This window comes from Rhynchophorus ferrugineus, unplaced genomic scaffold, assembly GCF_030347505.1.
Source record: "Rhynchophorus ferrugineus isolate W39M unplaced genomic scaffold, kcgeb_rfMv2 rfM6, whole genome shotgun sequence".
NCBI lineage: Eukaryota > Metazoa > Arthropoda > Insecta > Coleoptera > Curculionidae > Rhynchophorus > Rhynchophorus ferrugineus.
This window is the reverse complement of record NW_027472585.1, coordinates 42,999,140-43,016,760: the sequence shown is the minus strand read 5'-3', so window position 1 is coordinate 43,016,760 and position 17,621 is coordinate 42,999,140. Positions and strand designations below refer to the sequence as shown.

At 30.2% G+C, this 17,621-nt stretch overlaps 1 protein-coding gene across 1 annotated transcript in view; it reads right to left on the bottom strand.

Moving 5' to 3' along the window:
* LOC143197969 (discoidin domain-containing receptor 2) overlaps window positions 1–14,812 on the bottom strand; it is a 623,414-nt gene extending 608,602 nt beyond the window's left edge. The window contains exon 1 of the mRNA XM_076406850.1: window positions 14,392–14,812. The gene's annotated coding sequence lies outside the window, so the exon portion shown is untranslated. The remainder of the gene's footprint in view (window positions 1–14,391) is intronic.
* Window positions 14,813–17,621: the final 2,809 nt, after the last annotated feature.

Here is a 17,621-nt window from a genome sequence, read left to right as displayed (position 1 = left end):
TTGTCTTTCCTTTGAGCAAAGTTATAGGCAATCAAAATGGTAGCGGTACTTTTGCCCCACGTTGTACTTAGTCACTGTAGCTAGTAATAAATTATCAAATTTAATGTGAATCTATCGGACTTTTATAGAGCCAGATAAAATTTACTATAAACATAATGGATTTTCTATCTACTAGACTTGATATATTCAAATATACACCGTAAACAACAATAAAAAGATTAAAAAGTTGTGTTTCCGTTGAATTTTTTAAAAATAAATATCCAGTTATCTACCCTTTTCGAAACGAGACCTCTCCCCTATCCCCGGGGATAATGTAAAGTTGCACTAGTCCATCGCGAAGTATCCCGGTCGGTATACCCGATGCGTTTCCAAAAATATGATAATAAAATTAATTCCTTTTCAAGGGTCGTATCCCTTTCCGATATCATTCCGGCTTCCTCGCGGTTAGAAAAAATTGAAAAGCGATTGAAATTATCTCTCGCTGGGGTGGTTTAAAATACTTTCCGGCCAATTTTCGCTTTCCCGCCGACCCGGCTGCAAAAACCTTCGATCTTCATTGATTTATGTACCTTGGCCGACAATGGATGGTTATGTCGATTACACCGTTTCGGATTTACTCGATTTTTAATAGGTTTCATGCGTTCTTACCGATTTTTTATGCGTTATTTCTATGGAAATGCGCTTGTGATGATAAGGTTTCGATAACAATCGTAAATTACCGAAAGGGATTTACGCGCCTAGTTAAAATTCTAATGAAATCGAATAAAATACAAGTGTTTATTTGATTTCTTTAGAAAACACTAAAGTTTTGATAAAAAATCTACCGATAAAGGTTCCGAACATTTAATGGGAGTTTAATTATTTTAGGGGCTCATGTTTTTTTCTACAGATGCTCTTAAATTGTGAGTACGAACTCTAAATTAGTTTAGGTTTATTGGTTATTCTATTAGCTTCTTGAACTCTTTAAATTTGGGGTTTACCAACTATGTATATATGTTTTAAACATGTTTAACATAAATGAGTTAATTGACATTATCATAGCTTCGGTAGTTTCCGCTTGATTTTTTAACGGTGCCTTTTACAAGCAATCAAGAGTTAGAGTTCGATCCTGGGACTGGTAAATGCTCTTTTCTTGTACTGTTCACATTTTGGTTATAATTAGTAGACAGTAAAAGAAAGTAGACAATAAATTATCGATTTATGAATATTGTTAAAGACGCTTTTATAATAATTTTAAACTGAATATACATATGAGAACATTCCTTCCAAATGCTTATCTGTCGATTATTATTTTTATTTTGCAAGTTGGATTCAATTTTATATTATATTCATTATATTTTAGGCATAGTTGACCCTGTAAAAGTAAAACTAGAGATAAATATGGCTCGATGTCCTTTATGTAAGCATACATCATCAAAATCACACTTTATTGATTATATAGCATCATTCCACAACATTGAAGTTTGGCTGGATTGAAGATTAGGAGGCCTGAAAAAGTTAAACAGCAATTTGGGAACATTAGATTTATTAACTATTAATAATCCATAATCTTAGTTTATGGATATTTATGCTATTCTAAAGGAAGAAGATTTTACGTTAATTATAATGAAATAAATGAAGGACAATATGAAATGTTAAAAGAATAGAGCTATGATTGTATATGTGTAGATTCTACATACGGACTTTGCTTGTATCGAATAAATTGATAGTAGAGATTCCATGTTGCTTTTATGATGATTGCTGACTTTGATTTTAAGTCTGATCTGTCCTGGTTTTTGTCTAGCGTAATGTTCTTCCATCCTTATGAAAACTATTGATGGCATAGCGGTAGAAATTCCACAGTAACCCAATAAATAAATAATATTTCTTTTGTAAAAGAAACATTGCATATATTTTTTTAAGTTTCATCTATTGCTTTAGTTGAAAGCATAGATATATACCGTGTATATATATATATATATATATATATATATATATATATATATATATATATATATATATACATATATATATATATATATATATATATATATATATATATATATATACATATATATATATATATATATATATATATATATATATACATATATGTATATATATATATATATATATATATATATATATATATTATAATACTATTTACTCTGAATATGTACCAATTTGTCTTTAGATTCTGTTGTTTATCTCAATGTCCTGTAATAAACCAAATTAAAAATCTAAGGAAACAGTAGAGAAACACAAATAGCTGTTTATATTTGCATTTTTACCATAATTCTTTGTCAATATTATTTTTTAACGTTAATATTGGATATATTTACTACCTGCAATATTTGGTACTGCGGAACCTGTGGTGAATTATTTTAAAATTAATCCTAAAAATCAGAAAAATCCTAAATAATAACGATTGACTCTAATACTATGTGACGTCATTGTATCATCTTGTGTTTTTTTTTTAAGAAATCTTGATAAAAATGGATAAATCTATCAGTTAAGTATGAGCAATACTTTTAAATACAATAATTTGTATAACGTTTTTAATTAAAGCGTTCATTTGACAAAAAGGATCAAAATTAATTACATTTATATGCTAAATTATAAATACCACTTGGGTGAGAGGCCTTTCGCAATTAAATTAACTTTTTTTAGAGTTTAATAACTTTCAGAACTTTCTTTGACTGCTTGAGTATTTAAATGGCGCTTATCAGAATATATATTTCCATATTTTGTTCTCATAAGAGTACGTTAAATAATGTGATAATGTGTCCATATAGGAATTTAATTAAAAAGGTATTAATTTAAATATTTATATATCATATAATATTTTTATTGCATTATGTTATATTGCTTGGAACCATACTTTTAATAAGGAACATATATATGTAAAAAACCTATATAAACATATATAGGTTAGGTTATTATATATATATATATATATATATATATATATATATATATATATATATATATATATATAGGTTTTTGCGAGAATTAAACACGGATGGAAACCCAAAATACTATATATAACACCCGCGCGAAAGCATAATAAATAAACTGTATATAAAAAATACTGCATCAAAAACATAATATGCAGTGTTTTTTTCATCTAATTCCGTTAAAAGATTAACTACAACAATAATCAATTAATTACGAAACAGTCCAATAATAAAAAATCCATTTTATTTCTTTTCCATCAAATACAATATCCTTTATTAGGGGTCCGTAAAATCGACGAATTCCAGTTACGAAGGAAGAAGCTGTGGGTCGAACACAAAGCAAAGCGAAAGAATTTTATAGATTTGAAGCAAACAATTTCTGTATTGTTTGTTTTCGTTTCTGGAGCACAAAAACGATATCGAAAAATAACAACATGGAAAAAGATCTGGAAAAACAACGGGACGATAGCAATTAAAATTAATTAAATCGTATTACCGAGTATAAAAACAATTGGAATTATCCCCGTTATGTTAGATGTTCGGCGTTCATTGCTGGATTATGCCGATGAACAGATAGTATGATTGAACAAACAATATTATTTATCAGAAACAAAGATTGACGCTGATATATAAATTAAACTAAGCTGTATTTCTGGGGACAACTAAAGTTTGGTAAACTATATATGCAACTATTAGGTCTTACAAACATTACACAAAAACTCATCGGCATATATCACACATCAACAATATCATCGATAAAACCAATAAAATTTTATTTAATTTAGTATCGTCCCTAACACTAACTGAACTGTCAATATAATCGTTTAATACTGGTTTTCTAACCTATAACTTAGGTACCACGTATTTTTTTACGAAAAATTCAAAACTAGACGTGATATATTTTACATCTGCAATACAAGTAATGATTTATTGTAGTTCTTTCATAAATTCAAACTGCCAAACAAACAAAAATATATGGAATACAAATGTATGAAATTATATACAATTTTATAAGAGATAAGACATATCCTTGATAAGAGATGGAAATATGAATATAACACTAAAGGTTTATGTGAATTGTCACTACTGATGAGATTTTAATCTACTATGTTTGTAGAGGTAGTTTGTTTTTCAAGCATTTCTTCGTATTTATAATAACATAATTGCTTTAATATATAACTAATTGCATAAAAAGATGGTCCAGAATATAATATATCTTTTAAAACTGAAGAAGGCATTCTGTCTCCCTCTGCCCTCTAGATATTCTTAAAAAAACGATTTTCATTAAAAAAAAGACATAACAGCATATATATAGCAGCCGTGAAGAAATACTCGAAGGATAACTGCTACACTATAATAGATAAAAGACCTTTATGTGATCTTACGGTTATTTTTAATTAATTTAAGATATCTTATAGTTACTTGCGTTAATCAGGCTGAAGAATGTGATCATTATATAAAAGGAGAAAATTAATAAATATTCTACCTATGGTGATATAATTTTATGGTACCATTAGGACGATAATGCTAATTGATGCTATATTTTATTTGATATTTCAATATTTTTAACAAGTTTGAGATAATACAGTAAGTTTAATGCAAGAATCAAGTTAATGTTGCTATAAAATATTATTCTTTCGATTTTTTAACTGATGAAATATATTTATGAAATATTAGCAATAATATTTACAAAAAAAATAGTTAAATTACTAAATATTTTTAGGGTTTATTAAAATTTTATATTATATTATTTTAAGTATTAAAACATATATTTTACAGTAAAAAAATATAATGTTACTAATTTAAAACAGTCCCGAAATATAAAACGCAACCTTCGTCATAGAATAATTTTGAAATTTTGGGATTCGCTGTACGAAATAAAGTTTTATGAATTTTTATGAAGGTTTTTTCAGATGAGAGTTAATAGCACTAATTATGAGCAATCCCGGAATATAAAAGGCAACCTTCTTCACAGAATAATTTTGAAATTAGAGGATTTGCTGTACGTAAAAAGTTTTTATGAATATTTTTCTCCAATGAGAGTCAATGGCACTAATTGTGAGCAATCCCGGAATATAAAAGGCAACCTTCCTCATAGGATCATTTTGAAATTTTAGGATTCGCTGTACGAAATAAAGTTTTATGAATTTTTTTCTCAGATGAGAGTTAATAGCACCAATTATGAGGAATCCCGGAATATAAAAGGCAACCTTCTTCACAGAATAATTTTGAAATTAGAGGATTTGCTGTACGAAATAATGTTTTTATGATATTTTTACTCAAATGAGAATGAATAACACTAATTATAAGCAATCCCGAAATATAAAAGGCAACCTTCTTCATAGAATAATTTTAAAATTAGAGGATTTGCTGTACGAAATAAAGTTTTTATGAATTTTTTTCTCAGATGAGAGTTAATAGCACTAATTACCCCCGTTTACTGAAAGAAATAATGTTTTTTTCTGTCTTTTACTCAGATGAGAATGAATAGCATTAAATATGAGCAATACCAAAATATAAAAGACAACCGTTCTCATTGAATAATTATGAAATTAAGATTTGCTGTCTGAAATAATGTATTTTTTACTCGGAAGAGAAATTGAGACTACTAAATTAACATTAAATATGAGCAATACCGAAATATAAAAGGCAACCGTTCTCATAGAATCATTTTGAAATTAGGTTTGCTGTGTGAAATAATGTTGTTATGTATTTTTTTACTCGGAGGAGAATTAACACCACTAAATATGAGCTATCCCGAAATATAAAAGGCATCCTTCCCCTCATAGAATAATTTTGAAATTAGATTTACTGTATTGAATAATGTTTTTATGAATTTTTTAGTTGATTTTGAGATAATAACACTAATTAAGAGCAAACCTGAAATATAAAAGACAAGACCCTTCACGTATAATACCGCAACATAAAACGTTATTTTTATATTTCCTTCAGTTCAGTTCCAACCTTCGTAGGGTGAAGACGTATTTTCAATACGGTCCAAGCTATAAAAAGATACCTTTCTTTAAAAAAAAACCCAGTATTTTATTACGGTTATTTAATTGAGTGTTAAAAACGCATAACAGATGCGGATATCCGTCTCTCAGTGGACCTAAAGTGTAGTGAATACGTGTTTACGTGACCAGACAAAAGGACTGCATCTCATTTTTATTAGTGTTTAAAATTATTTCATCTTATTTTACAACAGTCCTTTTGAAATTCATTTATAGTATTTATAGTAAAAAACTAGTGCTAAAATAACGTAAGGGAAAAATGAAGTGCGTGAAATAAACAATGTATTTATTTTATTTTTTTTATCCTCTGGAAGTAAATTAAATAAAATATTAAAAATTAAAAAATGGCAAACCATAGCGATTCAACCAAATCACCTGCACACTTTGATATAAGATTAGAACAAACAGCAATAACGCAAACTCCACCATCAGAATGGACTACAGTCATTAACAAAAAACGATTGAGAAGTCCAGAAGAAGAAATCGCGAGGAAACAAACAAGAATCAGTGACTATTGGTTGCAGAAACCGATAGAGACAAAAAACAGTTTTAGCAACCTGTCGGAAGAAATTGAAGAGAACATACAACCAAGCCCTGAAAAAGTTGTTCCCAAACCACCACCAATAACAGTCTATAAGGTAGGAATAATAAAAAACATCCATGACTTATTGAAAACCATTACTACGAACTACACAATTAAAACAGTGAGCTATGAAACAATTAAAATCCAATTGTTCGAAGCGGATCACTTTAAAGTTCTTATAAAAGAATTAGATGAAAGAAACACCCAATACCATACATTCAGGCCAAAATCCGAGAGAACGTTTAAATTCGTATTAAAAGGGTTACATCACGGGACGGACTTTAACACCATCAAGGTAGCACTAGCTGAAAAAGGCCACGAGGTCGTAAATATTCACAATATACGACATCACACGACAAAAAAACCTCTGCCTATGTTTTATATAGACATAAAACCTAATGGAAATAACAAGGCGGTGTATGAAATCACCAAATTGGAAAATAATATTATTAAATGCGAGCCACCACATATAAAAAGAGTTATACCACAATGCACAAGGTGTCAAGCGCACGGGCACACAAAGACTTACTGTCGCAAATCATATAGATGCGTAAAATGTGCAGGAGAACATAAGACAGGAGATTGTACTCGTAAAGTTCGCGATGAAAAAGTGAAATGTGTTAACTGTAACGGAAATCATCCAGCGAACTACAAGGGTTGCGCAGTTCACAAGCAACTACAGCAGAAACTCTATCCTGCCTTAAGGGAAAAAAGGCATCAACAAAAACAATCCACTACTACCAATCTACCACTACCCACCAGAACAAGTCAACCAGACATAACTTATGCCCAAATAGTTGAAAATGGTTCAGCACAAAAACGAGAGACAATATCTCAACCTACTGAAACTAGCAACATCTCAAGATTAGAAAATATGATGGCCAAACTAATGGATCAAATGAGTACGATGCTTGGTCTACTCACAACCGTCGTAAGCAAACTTGCCTAATGCCTGAAAGCAATAGCTACAAAATCGCCGTCTGGAATGCCAATGGGCTCCAACAACACGCCAGGGAACTAAAAATGTTCGTAAATGAACAAAATATTGACGTTATGATGGTTTCCGAAACACATTTTACGGACAAGAATTATCTGAAAGTTCCTAAATATAAGCTTTATCATACAAATCACCCTGATGATAAAGCACATGGAGGTACAGCCATAATAATTCGAGATGATATAAAGCATTTCGAAAAAGAAAAATTCCGCAAAGACTACCTGCAAGCCACCAGTATAACCATAGAGGAAGCCCATGGACCATTAACAATTTCTGCGATTTATTGCCCACCCAAACATAACAACAAGGCAGAACAATTTCAAGAATTCTTCAGTACGCTAGGTAATAGATTTATAGCAGGAGGAGATTATAATGCAAAACATTTAATGTGGGGTTCAAGAATAATAACCTCAAAAGGTAGAGAACTGCTCAAAGCCATAAGGAAAGATAACTTACAACATATCTCTACTGGTGAACCAACATATTGGCCTTCAGACAGAAATAAAAAACCAGATACAATAGATTTCTGTATTACAAAAAATATTGATCCAAAAAAGTGTCAGGCAGAATCATGTTTCGACCTGTCTTCTGATCATTCACCAATAATAGTAACAATTTCTTCAAAAATTACCATCAAAGATAAACCCCCTTCTCTGTGCAATAATAGAACTAACTGGCCCTCATTTAGAGAAAACTTAGACCAAAATATCTCTCTAAACTTACCGTTACAAACTGAAATGGATATAGAAACAGCAGCAATAAATCTTACAAAAAATATACAGGAGGCAGCATATTCCGCGACTCCCAACAGTGAAACATTTCCAAGAAAAAATACACATATATCATGTACAATACAGAAAAAGATAGCAGAAAAAAGAAACTTACGACGAAATTGGCAACAGCAACGGACTGAAGAGAATAAAAGAAAATTTAATAGGGCCATAAAAGAGCTGAGAGATCTAATCCAAATTGAACAAAACCAAGGCATTCAAGAATACCTAGAAAACTTGACATCAACTGAGGCTACAGACTATTCGTTGTGGAAAGCAACAAAAAAGCTTAGGAGATCCCAGCAGCATAACCCACCTATTAAAACAAGCGAAAATAATTGGGCGAGAAGCAATAAAGAGAAGGCCGACATTTTCTCAAAACACTTAAAAAATGTTTTTAAACCTTTCCAGTCTCAGCTACATAAAGATGACGAAAATAAAATTACTAGCTTTCTAGATTCGCCATTTCAAATGGATTTACCGCACGAGAAATTAACGGTCAAAAAAGTTAAACATACAATAATGAGAGAGATTAATATTAAAAAAGCTCCTGGTTATGACTTAATTACTGGCAAAATTTTAAAAGAACTATCAGAAAAGGCTATAAAACTATTAACATATATATTTAATGCTATGCTACGAATTAATTACTTCCCTAGTATCTGGAAAGTAGCTAAAATATTAATGATACTTAAACCAGGAAAAATACCAGAAGATGTGACCTCCTACCGACCTATAAGTTTATTACCAATAATATCGAAAGTTTTCGAGAAACTATACATAAAAAAACTAAACTATATAATAGAAAAAAGAAAAATTATTCCGGGACATCAGTTTGGCTTTCGCAATAAGCATGGGACTATAGAACAAGTGCATAGACTTGTAAACCAAATAAACGCTGACCTAAATGCCAAAAGATATTGTTCGGCTGCTTTCCTAGACATATCTCAGGCTTTTGACAAAGTATGGCATAAGGGCTTGCAGGTTAAACTAAAGAAACTTCTCCCTCATCCGGACTATCAGCTACTAAAATCGTATCTCACTGACAGACATTTTATTGTAAATCAAGGCGATGAACATACCGAATTAAATCCCATATATTCAGGAGTTCCGCAAGGTAGTGTACTGGGTCCAGTACTGTATCTTCTGTATACGGCTGATCTGCCCACCACAAAAATAACTACCGTGGCAACATATGCAGACGATACAGCAATCTTAGCATCCCATGAAGATCCAGTCACAGCATCAATAAACCTACAAACCCACCTAGAGCAAATACAATTATGGTTGAAGACATGGCGCATTAAAGCCAATGAATCAAAATCTACGCATATAACGTTTACCCTGCGTAGAAGAACATGTCTACCAGTAAATATCAATCATCGTCAACTCCCCCAAGCAGAGCATGTTAAATATCTTGGTATGCATTTAGATCGACGCCTAACCTGGAAGAAGCACATACTCTCTAAACGGAAACAACTAGGACTAAAATTATATCAAATGTATTGGCTCATTGGGCGCAAATCCAAGTTATCATTAGATAACAAGGTATTGCTGTATGAGTCTATACTCAAGCCCATTTGGACATATGGAATTCAACTATGGGGTACCGCTAGCAAATCTAATATATCCATCATTCAACGGTTCCAAAATAAGGTGTTGCGTGCCATTGTTGATGCTCCGTACTATATTTCAAATAAAGTGATACAACGCGATATTCCTCTAGAACCTATAACGAGTGTAATCCAACGTGTTTGTGTGAAGTACTTCGAAAGAGTGTCAGTGCATCCCAATGTACTCGCTAATCAGCTAAATATGCGACGTGATAGTGAAGTGCGTAGACTAAAACGTTTAACACCACCTGATCTGATTACTGGACATATGTAGAGTTTAGAATAAGCATTAGAATAAGACTAATTAATTAAGATAATATTTTATACAGAAGATTGCTTAATGAAGTGATTTTCTACATGCCATGTATATATAATATAAACAGAAGAAATACTTATTGCCAATAGGGCAGATTGTGGACTCACGAAGAGTAATAAAAAAAAAATAAATAAATAAAAAAATATTTCCTTGTATTCCCAAAATTCCAACTGCACTGTAATAACCATAATGAAATGATGAGAATCTTAATTAAGATAGGAAATTTCAGAATCCATTTGCCGATAAAATTCAGTTTAAAAACAGCTTATTATTCAGAATACCCGTGTAAAGGGTGAGATAAAAGAAAAGCACCGTAAAAAGCTTACACAAAGCGTCATATTATAACGCATCAGTTCGCATCAATGCAATTGCAAAGGAGTCCTTTATTGAATGTGGCTTCCAAGAAATTAATCATCACCCCATAAGCTTTTGCAAAAACTGTATCGAATTTAAAGGGTATGCCGGAATAAAATAAACCTGGCCGGTTTATTTTAAGGCCTGTAGCAGAATTACATTTCGAATATACTTGTTATTGGGTCGCGCTTTTAATTTATTTCTTTGTCGGTATCATCGAATTTCGGGGTGTTATTGGAGGTCTTGTGATTATTGAAAATATTTGGACAAGAATTTCTTTTACTATTAATATTTTTCTTTAATAACTCTTTAGAATTATTAAGGAATATAATTTAAAGAAAATAAAAGTTAATATCAAATAATAATAATCAAATATCTATACTAATAATCATATATCTATATAATCAATTTTTATACAAGAAAATCGGAATTTCATATCAAAAATGATGTGATTAAAAATGTATATTATATTATTTTATTGTATTATAACCAAGTTAGTTATTATAACCAAAAATAATACTATTTGTGCCTTTAGTACAATTTTTAAAATCAGTGGATGGGAAATTCTTTTAGTATTACATTATAAAGATTTATTATAATATATGTAATCAAATGGTATAAAAAGTAAAAATAACTTTCCTACAAAATTTTAGTCTATGTTATATTTGTACAATACGCATTAACTATTTTTAAGACAAGCAACATATTATATTCAGTATAAATTACTGCAGAATCAATCCAAACATTTTTTTCTTATCTGCTTCTCATTATCTCATATAATTCCAATTATATACGTTTCATCATTTTATCGACTATCAAATACTGATCAGCAACAATATTATAAGAGAAATATTCAATGTATCGATAAATTTACATATGTTCATTACTACTTTTAATTCGCCTTCCCTTTATTCTATAAAATCACTATTTAAACAAGAATATTTGAATTTTGTACCATGAAATCTAACTTTTAAAAAGAACATTATGTATGGAATAAGTATAACTTTAAGATTTATTGCAAGAAATGTGTATCAATAAAAAAATAATATATATTTCATTATAAAAAATAATACAAAGAGTAAGAAATAAATTTAATAAAATAATTTAATCGGGCAAAAAAAGGAAAACCTCGTAATGTTGTAAGAATAAGGTTTCATTAAATTTCAGTATATGTATCTGTTACTGCTTCTAATAATTCAGTAATAATGTAAGAACAAAAACGTTTATTACTTTTAGTACTCCTCTATAGTTACTGTTTAGTTGTATCTTTACAATTCTATTGCTTTAATAAACTATATATCATCATATTCATGTCAATATGAAATTTACCTTTAATGAATTTACAATTTTGAATTTAATTATAAACATTTTTACTGCAAATATTATACAACATAATTATTCATATAATTAACAGCTTCAATTATTCGACTTTCAAAAAAATTTTTCTAGTCATAAAATGACAATAAGACGATAATAAGAATCATTATGATTATAGTTTTTATGAAAGTTCAACTGATTAGAAAATGTAAACCAACAACCTGTTTTCTTGTTGAACTTATTTTCTTCTCCTATTAACATTTTAGGCACATTATGCGTTCACTGTTAGTAACACAGTTATTATCTTGTATAATACCAAATATACTCTTCATCCGAAAATTTTCTTTATTCTACATAATCGGTTTTTATAACAGAGAATCTGAATTTTGTATTAAAAATATAAAATATGTAATAAATTTCATATAATTATAACTTCCAAGAACAATATTCGTCGTATCAGTACAATGTTTAAGTTCAGATGCAAGGAAATTGTTTCAGTAATAAAAAATACCTTCCCGAATAACCTTTAGAATACTAAAAAATGTTATCGAGAAAAATATTAATAATAATGTAACAAGAAAAACGTTATAATAATTGCATATATATTGTAAATGTGAAAGAAAAATGTATTTTAAATTGTTCCATTATTTGTAAAAAAAGGCATTTACTGTAGAATAAACTAAAATATTATATTTTTTTAGATCTAAGTTATTGTCTTCTATAATTCCAATTATATGCGTTTCATTGTTTTAACTAAAACCAAATAAATTAATATCAGTAATAATGTTGATGTTTCAATTCATATATATGTCTATTATTAATTTTAATGCCCTTTTTTTCATAACTATATAACTTTATGTCTATATAAAGATTACCTTTCAGAAAAGTTCAAAAGTTATTTAGAATATGTAAACCCACAACCTGTTAGAACTGTCGTTAACACTTTACGCACATTAAAAGCTCACTGCAAGTAACACTGACCATGTTTTATCAATAATATCACTCTACAAATTTGGTTCATTTCAGTCAAGCCAGCTCTGTATAGTACCTATAGTACAAGAAAACTATTAAAAATAATGTTATAAGAAAAGGGTTTCATAAAAATTTAGTATATGGACATATGTCCATATACTTACTGCTTCCAGTAAGTTCCAGGAAATTGTTTCAGTAATAAAATTATGCTTTATTATAACATATGTAATAGATTGGTACAAAGAGTAAAATACCTTTTTGAGTAATCTTTAGAATACGAAAACATATATTCGATAAGATAATTTAATAAGAATCAATAAGATTAATAAGAAAAATATTAATAACACTGTAACAAGAAAAGAGTTATAATAATTGTCTATATATTGTAATTGTTCCTAATAATTATTTTTAGTCCACATAATAAGTATTTGTATTAAAATAAAGGTGAAAGAAAAATGTATATTAAGTTGTTCCATTATTTGTAAAAAAAGCATTTACTGTAGAATGAACTAAAATATTATATTTTTTTAGATCTAAGTTATTGTCTTCTATAATTCCAATTATATGTGTTTCATTGTTTTAACTATAATCAACTAAATCAATATCAGTAATAATGTTGATGTTACAATTAATATATATGTCTATTATTTATTTTAATACCTATTTTTATATAACTATATCTATATAAAACCCTATATCTATATAAAAATTACCTTTCGGAAAAGTTCAACAGTTATTTAGAATATGTAAACCCACAACCTGTTAGAACTGTCGTTAACACTTTACGCACATTAAAAGCTCACTGCAAGTAACAGTGACCATGTTTTATCAATAATATCACTCTACAAATTTGGTTCATTTCAGTCAAGCCACCTCTGTATAGTACCTATAGTACAAGAAAACTATTAAAAATAATGTTATAAGAAAAGGGTTTTATTAAAATTTAGTATATGGACATATGTCCATATACTTACTGCTTCCAGTAAGTTCCAGGAAATTGTTTCAGTAATAAAATTATGCTTTATTATAATATAGGTAATAAATTGGTACAAAAAGTAAAATACCTTTTTGAATAACCTTTAGAATACGAAAACATATATTCGATAAGATAATTTAATAAGAATCAATAAGATTAATAAGAAAAATATTAATAATACTGTAACAACAAAAGAGTTATAATAATTATCTATATATTGTAATTGTTCCTAATAATTATTTTTAGTCCACATAATAAGTATTTGTATTAAAATAAAGGTGAAAGAAAAATGTATATTAAGTTGTTCCATTATTTGTAAAAAAAGCATTTACTGTAGAATGAACTAAAATATTATATTTTTTTAGATCTAAGTTATTGTCTTCTATAATTCCAATTATATGTGTTTCATTGTTTTAACTATAATTAAATAAATCAATATCAGTAATAATGTTGATGTTAAATTAATATATATGTCTATTATTTATTTTAATACCTATTTTTATATAACTATATCTATATAAAACCCGATATCTATATAAAAATTACCTTTCAGAAAAGTTCAACAGTTATTTAGAATATGTAAACCCACAACCTGTTAGAACTGTCGTTAACACTTTACGCACATTAAAAGCTCACTGCAAGTAACACTGACCATGTTTTATCAATAATATCACTCTACAAATTGGTTCATATCAGTCAAGCCACCTCTCTAAGTACGCGAAACGATCTAGCGTAAAATCCCATTCATAAAAACCGTCCGTGGTACTAATACAGTACTCGCGACACCGTATATTCAGCGCCCATTCACGGAACAAAAGTGTCCGTCGTGGCTAGCGCCTTTCCGGACTCAGTTCTGATCGCTGCTGCTGCTGCTATACGCTCACGTCTACCTGTCCGACTCTCAGATACGATGGGTTGCGGGTAGCGTGTGCGCCTCGATGGCCGAGACGGATTCTCAATCGCGACTGAGAAGCCAGCTTCCAGCAGCCCTCGACGCTCTCGCGAATCTCTCAACCCCTCTCTGTCTGGCGCGCTGGCCGCGTCTCCGTCTAGCGCGACGGTCGGATTCGGGCGGGGGTTGCGCGCGACCAATTTTACGCAATCATAATAAATATGTTTGGGTGGGCGGTTTGAGACGTTTTCAGGGGTGGGTGGAGGTTAGGTGTAACAAGTAGCTCTGCCATGATACAAAGGAGGCTGCATCCGCGCCCGGACGGAATCAATTACGTAAAAAAGCGGTTAATTGATATCGTGTGTTAGATTACCGATCACGTTTAGAGTTCATCATGATACAGTTAAAGCAAGATTTAGAGATTTATATATATAAAATACACGGATGGTTAGACATAGAAAGAGATATCCCACATAAATTTAGAAAATAGAGAGGGTAAAAGAGAACCTTTGTGTCAAAATAGGCCTCAGTTTCGGCGATCGCCTCTTCATTCGACGAAAATGTCTTCTCAGCGAGCATTCTTATGAGAAAAGGAAATAAATCTCGGGGGCAAATCTGGAGAATACGGTGGATGAGGAATCAGTTCGAAGCCCAATTCATGGATTTTTGCCATCGTTTTCACTGACTTGTGACACGGTGCATTATCTTGGTGAAGCAACACCTTCTTTCTCTTCAAATGCGGCCGTTTTTCGGCGATTTCGTCCTTCAAATAGTCAAATAATAGCCTCTGACGATCCTTCCTTTTTCAAGGTAGTTAATGAAAACTATTTGATGCGCATCCCAAAGACAGGCACCATAACCTTGTCAGCCGACTGTTGCGTTTTCCCGCGCTTTGGAGCGGGTTCATCAAGTGCAGTCCACTCCAATGACTGTCGATTGGACTTCGGAGTGAAATGATGGAGCCATGTTTCATCCATTATCATCGATATCTTCAAACTCTTGAATATCTTCAAACACTCCTCTGAATCATCAACTTGTCGTTGTTTTTGGTCAAAAGTTATCTCGTGCGGCACCCACTTTACACAAAGCTTTCTCATACCCAAATATTCGTGAATGATATAATGTACACGTTCAGTTGATATCTTTAGATTGTCTGCTATTTCATTTAGTTCAATTTACGTTCATTCAAAATCATTTTGTGGATTTTTTCAATGTTTTTGTCAGTAACAACCTCTTTTGGGCGTCCACTGTGTTCACCGTCTTCGGTGCTCATTTCATCACGTCTAAACTTAGCATACCAATCCTTGATAGTTCATTTTCCTGGTGCAGTATCCGGAAACTCGGCATCAAGCCAAGTTTTTGCTTCAATTGTATTTTTTCTCATCAAAAGGAATATTTTCTCAACACGCGAAATTCATTTTTATCAATTTTTTTCACAATAATAAAAGTTGCTTCACTCAAAAAGCTATAATTCACAAACTAATACCTGACAGCTGTCAAATTTATACACGCACTTTTTGAGGGTTAGGGCTAATAGATATAATTTTTATTGAAAGTTGTGCATTCTGTTATTTCCTATTCGTTTTTGCACTTAAACATATCATTATTGCCGTAGCTGCTACAAAATTTTAGCCTTTTTATCATACATAATCATTTCTTTCAAAAATAAGTCAATTTCGATTCATTTTAACAATTGTTTATAAATAGACTAGTTATTATTAGACTAATATTTAATGCATCCCTTATTAGATATTATCTCTTTCCAAACCAACAGCAGTGCGATAAAGTTATTTTATAATAAAGCATTAAATATGATACTAGGATATAAAGTTGGCCACCATGTTGCCCATATCAATATGAACATTTTCTCTTATGCCAGAAAATTTATAAATAATTTAACTACACATTTCGAGTCTTCATCACGTTGAAAGTTCCATACAAAAGACTAGTTAGTTTCATCTTCAAATGCTATTATTTATTTTTAAAGTATTATGATATTTCCTTATTTACAAACCAAACCATAATATTGCCACCTACACCTTTTCCATCTGATTCACACAAGTTAAACTTGTTTTTATTCGAGTATAACGTTTCTTTCATTATATATATATATATATATATATATATATACATTTTTCTTATTTGAATCGAAATAAGAATCGATATTGTAGTTGTATGGTATTATCTATTAAATTACTCTAACATAGCGTAGTGTGATATTACCACAGATAAGAGAATATCAACAGGAATCTGTTCATCGAGTTTCTCTCTGGTAACATATGTTCCGTAAGTCTTCGTCTAACGACGCGACCCAAAAAAAATACGGTTTTAACCCGAGATCCTATTTTTACTCTTCGTGCGCACTTGTTAAAATGCTAAATAATTCAATTTATTTTCCTCTCTTATCTATAATACCAAAGGTGTTAAAATATACTAAACCATAAGAAAGGCAACAGAGATTAATTATCGAGCCTTATTTTTTCTCCATTCCGATCTTTAACTTTACGCCTACATTTTTTATGATATAATTCGGTCTCAGGTCGTCATTGTATTGTTTGATTCGAAAGAAATTTAGTCGGAAATTTAACATTATAATTCCAGTAATATATAATATGTATATATATATATATATATATATATATATATATATATATATATATAAGAATATTTTAACAGTGATGAAAAATAGAAGCAAAAATTGTGAATGATGACAATCACAAATATTAAACACTTACAAACATAAATTTAGGACCATGCAGCTGCAGGATTCGTATACGCGACTATCGCAACAGTATGAGGACCGTCTTGTCGCTTTTACCACTGCGCCAACCAAACCGACTATTTCTAGTTAAGTTTAGACGGTTTGACGATATTTCGCGAATTC